General features: G+C 32.0%; 1 long non-coding RNA gene across 1 annotated transcript; it reads right to left on the bottom strand.

Annotated features, from left to right (window-relative positions):
* Positions 1 to 12,650: 12,650 nt before the first annotated feature.
* On the bottom strand, positions 12,651 to 13,298 carry LOC110018636. Its single transcript, XR_002293369.1, has 2 exons — positions 12,894 to 13,298; positions 12,651 to 12,756 (listed from the first exon to the last, which is right to left on the bottom strand). It is a non-coding gene; the product is annotated as an uncharacterized LOC110018636 (long non-coding RNA).
* Between the last annotated feature and the right edge of the window lie 1,793 nt (positions 13,299 to 15,091).

Below are 15,091 nucleotides of genomic sequence, written 5' to 3' on the forward strand. Positions count from 1 at the left end.
ATATATAAACATGTTACAATAGCTTTGACAACCCACCATCATCCCTATAGGATCCTTCACACATTACCCTATGTTTAGAATCACAAACTACACCAACTGCTTCAGGTCGTTTCTTGTTCTTAGGCACCTAAGGGTCTGAAACCTAGGCATCAGGCTCTATATATGCAATGGAATGAACATACACCTAAGCACCCAAGGGTTCACTCCCAGGCACTGGTATCATGGCTCCTAGGTGCTCAATGGTTGGCGCTTAAGAGCTAACCACTGGTGGTTTGGAAGGCAGGGACTGGGGCCTAGGTGCCCAAGGGTCTGGTGCCTAGGCGCCAGTGCCACTTTTCACCATTCAGCTCCAAGTCTCCTCTTAGTTTCCTCGCATCAATTAAATGTTACATCTACAAGCTAAACACAAAAAAACTTTCTTAAATTTCAATATCATCAATAGAAATGTATAAAAATAATCCTAATTTCTGGTTAACTTTTTCATGCATCAAAGAACCATCTACATCACTCAGCAGGCTAAGGCCTTCATAGTAATTGAGTATGGCCTTTACAACCTGATACAACTTTTGTTGTTGAACTTTCGTTGTACATATATATTGTAATTCTTTTTTCCCTATTCATAATTACATAGTGAATTACTTAGACTGAGGCAAGCTGCATGTTTTTTCCCCTCTCTAGGGTTTTCCATTTATAAATTGTGATGTCTCCCTATGCTAATTCTACTTTTTCTATCTATTTGTTGGATTCTCATGCAATGCTAAAACACAAGTTTATTAATCTACCACAACAAGTCTTCCAACATTGAACATAAATATGTTCGCATGGGAGAAGTTGTTGCTTGGATAATAAATGAATATCATGATATGACAAAAAATTCAATTGATCAAGCTTTACTCCTAATGAATTTTATATGTAAAAATTTTCAAATTCAAGTTCAAGATCAAGCAAGTTTTATGAAAAAAAAAAGGTGTTCCAATACAAATCTAAGTTAGTCCTAAGTAAGGTTGTTTTGATTAAAAAATTTGAGAATTTAATTGTAGGGCTAAAATATCTCCAAATCTTGCATAGTTCAATTGACCATCTCAATTAAAAAAATCCAATTAATATACTTAAATACAGACTTAAATACTACAATAATTATCCTTAACTAAGAAAATCAACAAGAACTTTCTGATATAGTGCTTTGAATGTTTGACCATATTTACTTGAAATATCATTTTAAAATACTATAAACATACGCACACTCTCAACATGAAAGAGATCTGAAATTTACTTCGTAGTGTTATTAGAGAGCTGAAAATCTGTTATGCTCTATTTAGCATCAAATATCAAAAGGCTTTCATTATCCAACGTCATTGCTTGACTATTGTCTTATTTTTACTACCAGTCAATTTCCAACGACATATGAACGCCAACATACAATCATTATCATCATAATGTCATCATTTAATCTTGGTCATCAAGTTTTTGTCTTCCATACACCTTCATCGCATTATGTTATTTCAACCGTTAATGCACACTCGCATAGTCTATCAACCAGAATCTGTTATTGCCTGATCATAATCATTTTATCGTCATCGTGTGACCACCATTATTCAAACATTATCACTCCATTGTCCTCCTCACCTCTACTGTTTCCACTATAGCAATGAATAAATATTAAATTATAGTAAAATGTATTATTTCGTAATTCCACTTGATATAGTAAAAAATTCACTTGATCAAGCTTTACTCCTAATGAATTTTATAAGTAAAAATTTTCAAATTCAAGTTCAAGATCAAGCAAGTTTAATGAAAAAAAAAATGTGTTCCAATACAAATCTAAATTAGTCCAAATTAAGGTTGTTTTGTTTAAAAAATTTGAGAAATTAATTGTAGGGCTAAAATATCTCCAAATCTTGCATAGTTCAATTGACCATCTCAATTAAAAAAATCCAATGAGCAGAAGATTACTCATATTCGAAGCCATTAATATACTTAAATACTACAATAATTATCCTTAACTAAGAAAATCAACAAGAACTTTCTGATATAGTGCTTTGAATGTTTGACCATATTTACTTGAAATATCATTTTAAAATACTATAAACATACGCACACTCTCAACATGAAAGAGATCTGAAATTTACTTCGTAGTGTTATTAGAGAGCTGAAAATCTGTTATGCTCTATTTAGCATCAAATATCAAAAGGCTTTCATTATCCAACGTCATTGCTTGACTATTGTCTTATTTTTACTACCAGTCAATTTCCAACGACATATGAACGCCAACATACAATCATTATCATCATAATGTCATCATTTAATCTTGGTCATCAAGTTTTTGTCTTCCATACACCTTCATCGCATTATGTTATTTCAACCGTTAATGCACACTCGCATAGTCTATCAACCAGAATCTGTTATTGCCTGATCATAATCATTTTATCGTCATCGTGTGACCACCATTATTCAAACATTATCACTCAATTGTCCTCCTCACCTCCACTGTTTCCACTATAGCAATGAATAAAAATTAAATTATAGTAAAATGTATTATTTCGTAATTCCAACTTCTCCAACATAAGGAAAAACATACCATTATAGATTTAACCAACATAATAGATCATTTTTTTTCTTTTTGTGATAAGCTTTATGGCTTTTCCTTTCTGAATTTTTCACGCAAAAACCCAATATCTTCATTGCAACGCTTTTCCTGTGTAAACTGGATGTTAATACGTAGCTACATAATTTCTACAATGCAACAATTATAGTGAGTTAGACATCAAATCTCAGAAAATAAATTATTTACTATTTGATTTAAAGAATGTCGAATTTCATACATAAAGTTCATAACTCTCAAATTAAGAACAAAGGAGTGGGGTTGAAACTAAGTCAAGTCGAATCATTAGTTGGTATGATTTAAGTTAATAAATGACTTATAAACTGGTCTTGATGAGTTAGCGAGGTATACAAAAAGTAATCTTATTAGACTCAACATTTTTTAAAAAATTTTAATACATATAAAAATACTCAAATATATATTAAATTTGAATAATTTAAATATAATTTTTTTAAAAAAAATTATATTTAATTATTGTTCTTTTCTCTAACAAGTAATTTCTTATTATTTCTTCCCAAATATTTTTATTCTCTTTTATCATTTTATGAACGAATCATTTTCTCAATTTCATAATTAATGAGTTGAATTATGTGTCAGCTTATACTCATAGAATTCAGCTTGAGCTCAAGCTTGTATGTAATTGATCAACCTCTAGTTTAGCTTGAAAAATTTATGCCTCTGGGTGGATGCATATTGCTTCAAATATAATTGTTTACACAATTCGAATTAAAACATGGATGGTAGGAATTCATCATGTAACAAAAGAAATATAAACAACATCACAGTGATCCTTAATTTATTATAGCAATCAAACAATTCAATTTTAAAATTTTAGGCAAATCATGTAAATGTTAAAAAAAAAACAATAAACATTTATATAAAAGTATCAAGTAGAGTAAAATGATGAAACTTAAAGTAAATAAAAAATTATCATTACAAAGAAGGCCATGCTATACCTAGTTCAACTAAAACAAGCAAAAGCTCATAAAGGGACAAAATATTAGAACACTTGATTCACTATGAGGGAAGACATATAAATGTGCATAAATTTGGTAAAGAATATGATAATTTAAGTTTAGTCTCACATTAAACAGTTTAAAAATATATCTATAAAATGACTACATCTCAAAAATAAGCTTAAGCCTTTTCATTGAATAAAATTTTGGCCGCTAATGAGTCAAAAACGATCTGGATCCCCCATAGTTTACTCCCTAAATAAATTGTACTATTCTACAAGTTTGATTGAAATCAAGTTGTCCATGCAATTAATAGCATTTATCATTCTTTCATAGATTATAATGTAATTGAGAGATTCCAAATCAGGAATTTTTGTATTCTCTCCATACTGCTTTAAATACATTTTGTTCGTAAACCTTAATAAGCTCTCAATTGAGAAAGTGATGGTCGGCATGAGTACCCTGACTTGAATGTAAGATTATTAAGATATTCAAGACTTCAAATTTAGCCTGATATTTGATTGTTAGAAAATAAGTCAGTATAAGAACATATAAAGTCATTAAACTGCACCGCATAATTTATGCTTTTTGATTTGAATATGAGTTTTAACTATAATGATATAAAACCAAACTATGGTCCAATTTACTCCCGAACATGGGCATTCGGAGAAACAGTATTCCCCTAGCCAAGTACACCAATCTCATCAAAATAGAAAGGTCTCAAATTTCTCATTCTGAATTAGAATAGGGAGATTTACATACATACCACTCAATTCTTAATGTATTTACCTATCTAACACCCCAACTTCAATTTTTACATATATGCCACCTTATGCATGAAAACAGGTGTTTTAACTTTTTTTTAATTTAAAAGTGGTGTTTTTCATATGATATGAAAGATTTCGGTACAATAAATGTAAAAGGTAAAATTTATTGGGTGGTATATATGTAAATGCCCCATTAGTATGAAGCTCTTTTAAGGTTGAGGCGACATGTAAATACATAGAAATTGAATCATATGTATGTAAATTTTTCTTTAAAATCCCTAGATATTATGAAGCTCTTATTTCAAATCTATGCATACAATAACATTATTAAATAAAACCAAAAAAAAAGAAAAAAAATAAAAACCTAAAACCATCCACATTTCCAATGCCATGGTCCACTCCTGCTTCATGCCATTGCCCAGCTACTCTAACAATGTCAAGTTGTTACAAATATACATCAAATCATTAAGCTCTTTTAAGATTGCATTGATTTACTTTAAAGCAGAAATTGTTTCAAGCTTTGAGAATAGATAGTGGCGGTTCAATCTCATATCCAACAAACACATAAAAACGTTCGGAGCTCACATAAAGTGGAACAGCTATAAATGCGCTACAGTTATGCCAGGGATCTTAGTGGGTGAACCTGGCCGGGTGTGCAGTGCACATATTGATGCAGAAGTTCATGAAATGTCAGAAGACATAAAGGCAGGAATAATGATTTCCTCATTTTGATATTTTCTTCCACGTTTGCTGAAATAAATGAATTTCTTCTTCATTTGATAGAGATGGGAACAAAAGAAAAAGTTTTTGGCACATGCAGGGAGTCCAAATCAAAAGCTGCAACCTCAAGGTTCTGTCAACACCAGTCTTCAAAATTTCCAGAGAGTTGAATAAAGAAAAAGGGAAGATAAAAAATGAATGCATGTTATTACAAATCTATCAGATGGCACGCTTCAATAAGTGCAGTCACAGTTTTTGAAGATTATAATTTACTGCGTGAGGCGTCGGACTATGAGCATGGCTAAAAGCTACTAAAAGTCATGTTACATTTTCTGCATCCAACTTACAATAAGTGCTGCTTCCGTGCCTTCAATCAAAAGAGCATTAAAGAGCACCATAGTATTTTGAGGAGATTCAGGTTTCTCAAACCTTAACAGGAAAAAGAAACCACGTCAAATAACAGAAACAAAAAAGATTGCATCTTGCAACAAATCAAAATTTGAAAATTGTTTATAGTTTATCTGCAAATCATGGAAGATCTATTGCTAAAAGATAAATACATAGCAGTAAAAAATATCAAATGTAATGAGAAATGATCTCTTATCTAGAAAAATTATGCGGTTTAAAAAAAGTGTGCATGGGAAAAGTACTGGAAATATGAAAACCGGTACAGAGAAGGCATTATAGTAGGACAAAACAATTGCATTCAGGTCATCAATTATGTCAAAAACACAATGAAGTCATGCAACATGATAATGTTGTGCAAAATAATGCAAAAAATAAAACCACACAATTAATAAACAATCAAATACTAAGCAAATTAAGTGATTCGGCATAAATCCGCCTACTTCTACATGGAGAGTATATTCCACCATCAACGGTTGTGGAAAAAGATAAATGACGACTGAAATATGATTATAACTCCAAATACAAAATTCAATCATATTACTTCCTTATAAATAAGAGAAAAATAGGGCATACTAAAAAAAAAAAGAAAATGACCTATTTACCCTCTTTACAAACATGGACCTTTTACAATAATCTTCACTTTATCTCTCACTTCCAGGTAAGTGGAAGATGACGAAAATGACTTCTAACATAAGGACAACGGCACCGAGATGGTTGTCTGTGTAGCCCCCTCTTGTAGGGATTGAGCCTCGTGTAGTTCATCAAGATCCCTCAGTGGTTGAACTTCTATACTAGTTTGACATTTGTTAGCATGTCAAATTGGATTCTCCTTAATATTTATTTTCTATAACAAAATATTTATGTAACCATTGATGTTTCAAATATAATAATACCTCTCATCAATATGTTTGGTATAGGCAAGATGAAGTAGATTCATTACTAAGAATACTACACTCTAGCTATCACAGAATATCATCATAGACTCTAGATCAACTCCGAAGTCATCTGATAGAACTTGCATCTGTATTGCTTCTTTTGTCGACTCTGTGATTGTCATATGCTCAGCCTTCATGGTTGACCAAATAACAATACCCTGAAGAACTGATCTCTTACTAACTAGATCTCCCACTAATGTGAATAAATAGTCAGTCATAGATTTAAGCGTATTCAGATCACTTGCATAGTCTGAATTAGCGTAGCTTACACATAAATCAGTATAGATGAATGCTTTTCAAATACAAAACTAATATCAATTGTACCTTTTAGATACACAAAATACTCTTCATTCTCTGCCACTGAATTCGTCGTTGATCATATATGAACTTGTTCACAAAATCAATCACTTGTGCATTGTTTGGTGTAGTAAAAATCATGACATGCATCAAACTACTCACTGCAGCAGCATAAAAATTGGTCATTTATCTTTCCTTCTAGTCAACTTTAGGACACTGATCTGAACTCAGATGAAGGTGAGACGCAAAGAAGACTTACTATCATACTCAAGTCATTTACCCAAACTTCTTTATTATCTTTTGAACAAATGCTTCCTATGACTATCAAACATTTCCAGCTACTTTGTCTAAGATAATCTAATCTTTTAGAATTTTGTGAGCTTCACCCAATCCTTTCATCTCAAAATACTTGGATGGTTGTTTATTCATTTTATCATCCTTAGTCTAACTAGGAGATACAATCAATAAATTATCAAGATATAGTAGTAAGCAGAAGAATATTACCCATTGACCAGCTTCTTAAAATTAGTACAGTAATCATATTGACTCTTCTTGTACTCATGTCTCATCATGACTTGATCAAGCTTCTTATAAGACATCCATGGCGACTTCTTCAACTATAGTAAGGACTTATTCAATGTATAAATCAAGTTGTTTGAGTTTCCATATTTAGGTGATTGCAACATATAGATTTTATATAATTCATTATATAAAAATAGTTTTCACAGGAAACTGTCAAATTGTACTCTATTACAAGTTCTAATATAACATAGATATAGGGATGGTTGACCAATGGGTAGAACACCTCATAATAAATATTTTGTACCCATTCATGATCTTTGAAGATTGTATTTCTCCTTATAAGAAACTCACTTTTCATCTCCTTCAACTTTAACTAATTTTTCTTACAAAGGCCAGTCTCTAAATAGAAAACACAATATTTTTTTCCAAAAATTGCACCCATGTGTCTTGACCTCCTTTTGAGAAGTATCACTACCGCTACCATTTTTTCCCCATTTCTTCTTCCTAGATATGGCACAATGGAGTGTAAATGCCTCAACTAAATTCCTTTTTGTGGACTCCTTATTCCTTCGACAAAACTCATGATTTAATAACATTGCTACCACCTCATTATAATTAAGTAAATCCTTCCTATGAATGTGACAGCGTGAGTTTTCATGCTTAACCAAGAAAAAATTTAATAAAAGAAGTGTCTTGCCTATATCTACAGCCTCCTTACCCAAATTTAACAGATGTGTCAAAAGATTTGAAAAATTATATAGGAGCTCACAACTAGTAACCCTACGTCTCATTTGAAACTTGTAGAGCTGACACTTCATATGGAGACGATTTCACATGCTTCATGACATATTTGTTCTCTAACATCCTCCACAATTTTTTTGCAGAAGTCTACATTGTCATCCCATATTTGAACTCTTGAGAAAAGAAATCTCGAATCAAGCCACAAGTACTATATTTTATCTTTAACTAATCTTTTTCTAACATCTCCCTAGGAAATTCATCACTATCAGAAACATCCTTCAGATTCAAAAAGAACATAACACATCCATTATCTCACATTGTCACTTACCAAAAATTTATGTCATCAAAGTGTTACCATTTGATCAATTAGCATGTGTGGTGGATGTTTAAGTGCCTAACAATATTATATTATCAATGACTCCACCAAATCTCGTATTATAACTTCTTCCAATCTCTTTGTCTTGTGTTTGCGACGTCATCAAAATCGCAACAAACTGTTGGCAGCATCACATCAATATGGTTGTATTGCCAAAGGTTGCTGAACACAATGCATAAAACAAAATCATTTAACAAAATAAATAAATAAATAAATAAAATACGGTGCGATTTACGCGGTTGAGACAAATCCTGCTACGTTCACAATGACAGGTTATTCCACTATTAATAGGTGTGGAGAAAAAAACGATCAAATTAGGGTTACAATTCCACATATTAAAATTAGATATAATCCCCCGAAAAAATAAGAGATGATTATAGTATACTAATAAGAAATTAGAAAATGCTCTATGTACCAAATTTTATAAATAATCCTATAATACAACCGATAAAAATTATAGGAGAACAAAGAAAGGAGGCCATATATCACAAAATGTAAGGAGATTTATAATCAAATTATGTTATCAGCTAGCAAGAATATTCATCACTTCCGGCCATGTTAGAGCACCTGTAAGGTTTTAAATATGTCAAAGAACGATGTTTAAAAGATACTTTTGTAATGGTTTCTTTTCCACTAATCAGTAGCAACCTAATACTGTGAAGTGGCTTTTGGAGAATCCAGTTATTTGTCAAGTGGTGGAATCTCCGCCAACTGCAGAAAATAATGGAAGAAAATAAAGTTGATCTCACGAAAAGCCAAGACATGCAAGACATATGAAAGTTTTACTTCCGGACACGTTGCACTTTTTCTCATAAAAGCAAGTAATTAACTCTTGTTGAAGTCTGAGAACGTACACTTACTTTTTCTTATAAAAGCATGTAATTAAGTCTTGTTGAAGTCTGAGAAGTTACAGTTATTTCAAACGTGCTAAACCTCCAATCATAAGTCAGCGTACTAAAATTTATAGTTAGTCCAATCAGTACCGTTTGGTTGCAGACCCATAAATTTGAAGTAATCATGTGCATGTTTACTTAAATATTTAGCATGAGTATTGGTTTTTAATGTAAAAGCACAAATTGCAAAAAATCTATAATTCTATGCTTAAAGTAATATAACAGTACATAATTCAAATTAAATAAAGAATATTAATAATAAATGTTGAAAAACATATTTAAATATAGTGAAATCAAATTTAGTGCAATATAAAAGGAATTATCAACCATAGAAAATTTTATTAAAATAAAAACTGAATGATAAGTGAACTTTATCAAATTCAAAAAAAAAAAAAATTGTAGCTCTTTTCGTGACAATGATAAATAAATATAATGATATATGATGAAAAGAAGAATTAAGATATGAGAGAATTTAAAATTAATTGTAGCAACTGTCATCCTTGACTTCTCTTATTGTTATAATTATATCTCTTTGAATTCTATCACAAAAATAACAGTTCATTGAATAAGTTTATTTTTTAAATAATATAAAAAACTAAATAAATGAAAATTCAAATAAATTAGAATTCAAAAAAATAATAGATTTTAAAAAAATATTTTAACTAGTAATAATATAAATAATTAAATAATATTTTTTTATTAGATATTGTATGATGTTTGATTGAAGAAATGAAATCAAATTAAAGTTAAAAACGAGTATTCAATGTGAGAGAAGTCATAAGTCACTTTTAAAATAGGAGTAAGACTATCTTCTCATATTTTCAAGATCTAACTAATAAAATTTTGTCAAATAAAATATTAATAATTAATTGAATTATTTCTCAACAATTACATAAATGATACAATATCAAATTTTGATAGGCTAAAATTTTAAAAAAATCAAGGATCTTGAAGGAATAAGTACTCTTTAATTAATAATTAAAAGTACAATTCATTAATTCATATATTTTGTTGGTTAGATATTGGATGACTATAATTATATTCATAAAATTAAATTAAACTAAAGTATGAGGTTTCAATATGAGGAAAATCACAAAATTTTATAATTGTAGTAAGATTTGTTAAATGCTTCATGTATAGATTATCCACACACAAAAAATAGAAATAAGAAAAAAAAATCTCTAAACATTCCAATTTTATTGTATAAAGAAATTAAAATTTCAAAATAGAAAGAGTTATATATTAGCTTTCTTAACACTTCAAATATAAAATTCAATCTTACAAGACATGTCACGCTGCCACTGACAAAAGGAAATCTAACTAAACAACTATTTTGTCACTAATGACGAGTCTTATTTCTGACACCAATTCTATAAACATTCGGTTGAAAAATTAAAAGCATAAAAAAGACGAAGTTCAAAGATTTGGATTGATGATTTTTGAAAAAAGTAATAACTTTGAATAAAAAAATATATTTCAGATTTACCAACATAGGAGAGCATGGAAGTGTTTAATTAAACAAAGAATTTAAAAATTTTAACATGTTCAAGAAATGCAAGTATAACTCTTCTTTAATGGTAAAATAAGTGGAGTAAAAAATAGTTATCTGTAGATTATTAAATTATTAAAATTATATCCAGCCAAAATGATGCAGAAAACTAGTTATTGAAACCAAATCGTTATGGAATAGAGCATTGGAAGGATGTCAATAATATGATTATCATATATTTGCATCAAGCCAATGCAACTTTCTTAGCTCTTACTCATGTTTTTGCACCTACTTTCTCTTGGTCGCTCATGTTCCATGCCTTTTCACAGTTGGTAATATGAAAAGCAACTACTTTGAGGAGATAATCAATACTGGTCCATTCATCATAATCAAAGATACCACCTCATTAGAGAGCTCTACCTTTCTCATTATAGACCGCAAGTTTAATATGCAAAGCATTACATAAAAAGCTCGATTAATATTAGTATTTTTCATTTAGGAAAGATAATGAACATTACCATATATGAGTTGGCTCATTCACCAAATAAAAAAAAAATAAAAACCAAAATCATCAACATTAAAGGTGGAAAATAGTATGATTATTTTATGACTAATAAATTTCATGACAAATATTGTTTGGAAAAATGTTATGCACTACAAAACTGCCAAAGAAATTCTGAATGCAATAAAAGAGACTACTCCAATGTTAGCATTATTTCAAACATATCTAGAGTCCAGAGAATTTATCATGACCTATGACGTGATGATTCTGACACAAGACATATCTACTCCTTATCTCATATTAACAACTTGTCATCATTGAGAAAATAGCATAGAGGTTCATAAAAATAAGCAAAAAAACCAAAAGATAGTTGAACAGGAATAAGTTTACAATTTAAGAATTGACGTAAGAAAAAATTTAGATGAATTCCATGTGAGAAATTAAGCATAAAGGATCTTTCCCAACATTTGTGAGGCCTTCTTGAGGCCAATTGAATCAAATTCAGCAATGGGAGTGATAAACGCGAAACGACAACCACAATTAAATGTGATTATTTCTGCAAAAAAAATGTATCATAATTGTTGATAAACTGCATAATCATGAAATTAAAGGCAAACTGTCATCTTCAAGACTATTGCCAGTTGACACAAATACATTCAACAAATAGAAATTTAAATACATTCAACGAATATCTCAACAACCACTAAAGTCTCAACAAAACCTGCAAACTTTGGTTATGTCCTATGAAAATATGGTAGCCTTCTAAAAGATCTGATGACTACATCTAGGAATGAAAGATCCCTCAACATGGATGCTTTTGATTACTTGTCTGATGATAGTTTTATTTTCCATGAGCAAAAACCATGCTCTGAGAATATTTTTATTGAAATGGGAGGTGGAACCCTTTCTATTGTTCCTGACATGTCATAAATTGAAAAGACATTTTCATTAAATTTATACTTCAATTTACAAAATTTGTTTGCATCCTTTTTTTAATACTAAAATAATAAAGGTTATTTATTGCTAATAAATTTCTCCCAGACCTCCCTCATATATGATATTATCTTTATTTAGATGTATAAATTCATTATTACGTTTAACTTTCTTCTTGCTAGCTTTTGAACCATCCATTCCTCTTCTAAGGCATTCGTAGCTGCAGAATCAACAGTTGCAACATATAAATTCTAATTCAGAATAGTTTGAGAGCCATTTGTCAAGTGAACATTGCCTCCGTCTCAAGTGGTAAGGAGATTAAGGATGCGTTTGGCGCAGCTTATTCTCTGCGTCCGGCGTTTTCAAAATGCCGTGTCGGCGTTTGTCCGGGCGTTCGCTCCTGCGATCGCTAAATGCAGCGATTAAAATAGGAGTCCTTCCATTCGGTCCTTGCGTGCGATTTTGACCCCGCAGCCCTCGTCCTCCCCGAAGTCTCCGGAACAGATCGTAGATCTCCGCACCTCGCCCCGTTCCGCTGTCGATCTCGTCTCTACGCTCCTCTCTGCTGTCGTAGATCTCCGCACCTCGCCCCGCAGCCCTCGATCTCTACCGCACCTCGGGTATGTCGTAGATCTCCGCACCTCGCCCCATTCCGCTGTCGATCTCGTCTCTACGCTCCTCTCTGCTGTCGTAGATCTCCGCACCTTGCCCCGCAGCCCTCGATCACTACCGCACCTCGGGTATGTTCGCACCTCGGGTATGTCGTAGATCTCCGCACCTCGCCCCGTTCCGCTGTCGATCTCGTCTCTACGCTCCTCTCTGCTGTCGTAGATCTCCGCACCTCTCCCCGCAGCCCTCGATCTCTACCGCACCTCAAGTATGTTGTCGATCGCCGCTCTCGTTTTATGGAAATTCCGCTACAGCTACATCTAAAGCCTTTTTGTTTCATATGTGATCGTCGATCGCCGCAGATCGGATCGAAGTCCTGCCATCTAAATTTTTTAAAGCTTTGGTAGAATGATTTGTTTTGTATTTAAATGCCTAAAATTTCATATCTGAAACAAAATTAGTATATTTTAGCACAATATTTCGAGTTATATAAAGCCTGAAAAATATTGTAAAGATAAATACACGTATCATAGCTATGATAAGATTATTTTGTTGCCACTACTTTCTTCAATAAAGGTCTTAGGTGAGAGTTTAAGAATTAACAAAATGTAAAACATTAAAAATACTATGTGACACTTCAACAAGATCTTTGAATGTTCAAGCATGTTACAAATATTCTGATATGGTCATCGCATTTGTTTTGATTCCTAAGGAATGCTAATTAGCATTTCATTCAAAGCTTCTAGAAGATGTATAAATGCATGAACCAAGCATGGTTGAAGCTAATCAAATTAAATAAATGATAACTCAAGAACATTCTTTGGAAAATGCAATAGAAGCAAAATATAACTTACAGTTATAATATCTAATTCAGATATTCTTGGATCTGAATTTGCACCTAAATTAGATCATATTCATCAACTTGAAAATATTGCTTAATCAAGAACCGGAAGTAAGGTTTAAAAGTAAAATTCAGGGATCCTATCTGAATTTGCACCTACAATTGTTTCATTAAGGTCACTATAAGAGCTAATTGAGTTTGATGTTAAGGATGAAAATGGTAATAGAATTGAGGAGTCGGAACTTATGAGTGAGTTGCTTAATAAAAATCCATTTTCTGGAAATGTGAGGGAGGCAAGAGAGGCTAGCATTTCAAAATCATTTGAGAAGACAAAGCTTACAGATTTGATTCATCCTTTGGTTTCTGGCATATCTAATACCTGAAATTTGCGTCCTACACCATGCTTTGAGGTGGCTTGAGCTGTGCAAAGTAGTTGGGGTTATTTATTTATTTTTTTTTTTCTTTTGGAGATCCTCAACACCGTTCTGAGTATTGATTTCATTTGTTGCATCACCTACATATAAAATCAAAGCCTTGGAATGGTTCTCAGTCAAGTTTTCAAGCAATTATTTCTTGTGTTTGCTCCGTCACTTAAAAGTGCTTTCACACAATCCTTATTGTTTTGATTATTTAGTTTTTTTTCAGTTTGTTGGTTCCATGACATGTATGATCCTTGATTCATTTTTTTGCATAAAGCTATTCTTAATATGTTTTTATTCAGAGTAGTTACACGAACCTGCTGTTGAATCATGTCTAAAGTGGTTAACGGGGGCCAGTCCACAATGTGGGACAAAAGCGTTACAAATATTTTTTGTGATTTGTGTATTAAAGAAATAGAGCTGGGTAACAGACCAACAACGTATTTTAATAAGGAAGGGTGGAATAACATTGGCAAGAGATTCAAAGAATTGACTGGTAGGGATTACGACCGCCTTAAATTTAAAAACAAATGGGACCAGCTGAAGAAGGAATGGAAAATATGGAAGGAGTTGAAGCGTGGATCTACCGGTCTGGGTTGGGATCCGATTAAAAGGACAATTGATGCTCCAGCTGAATGGTGGGCTGAAAAACTAGAGGTAATTTATATATAATTCATGAATTGTTAGTTTCGCAAATTATTTTATCTAATTATAATTTTCTAACTATCCCCTTTAAATGCTATTCCACAGGTGGTACCGGCAGTGAAGAAGTACAAACAGTGTGGAATAGAGCCGGAATTTGAAGAGAAATTGGACATAATGTTTAAATGGGTTGTCGCAACAGGAAAGTTTTCATACAACCCAATTGAAAGCGGTTTTACAGGGATACCAGATGAGATCACACCTGATCCAGTGACACCCGATGAAGAAGTTCAAAGCATTAACCAGAGGGATATGGGGGAGTCCAGTACAATTTTAAAGAGGCCAAGGATTGCTAAGAAAAATAAAGAGAAAGAACATGCTGTGAACACCTCCTTCGACCGTTTAATTGAAGCTTTTGCAGCTCCACCAATATCTGAAG

Source organism: Phalaenopsis equestris, unplaced genomic scaffold, assembly GCF_001263595.1.
Source record: "Phalaenopsis equestris unplaced genomic scaffold, ASM126359v1 Scaffold000029, whole genome shotgun sequence".
Lineage (NCBI taxonomy): Eukaryota > Viridiplantae > Streptophyta > Magnoliopsida > Asparagales > Orchidaceae > Phalaenopsis > Phalaenopsis equestris.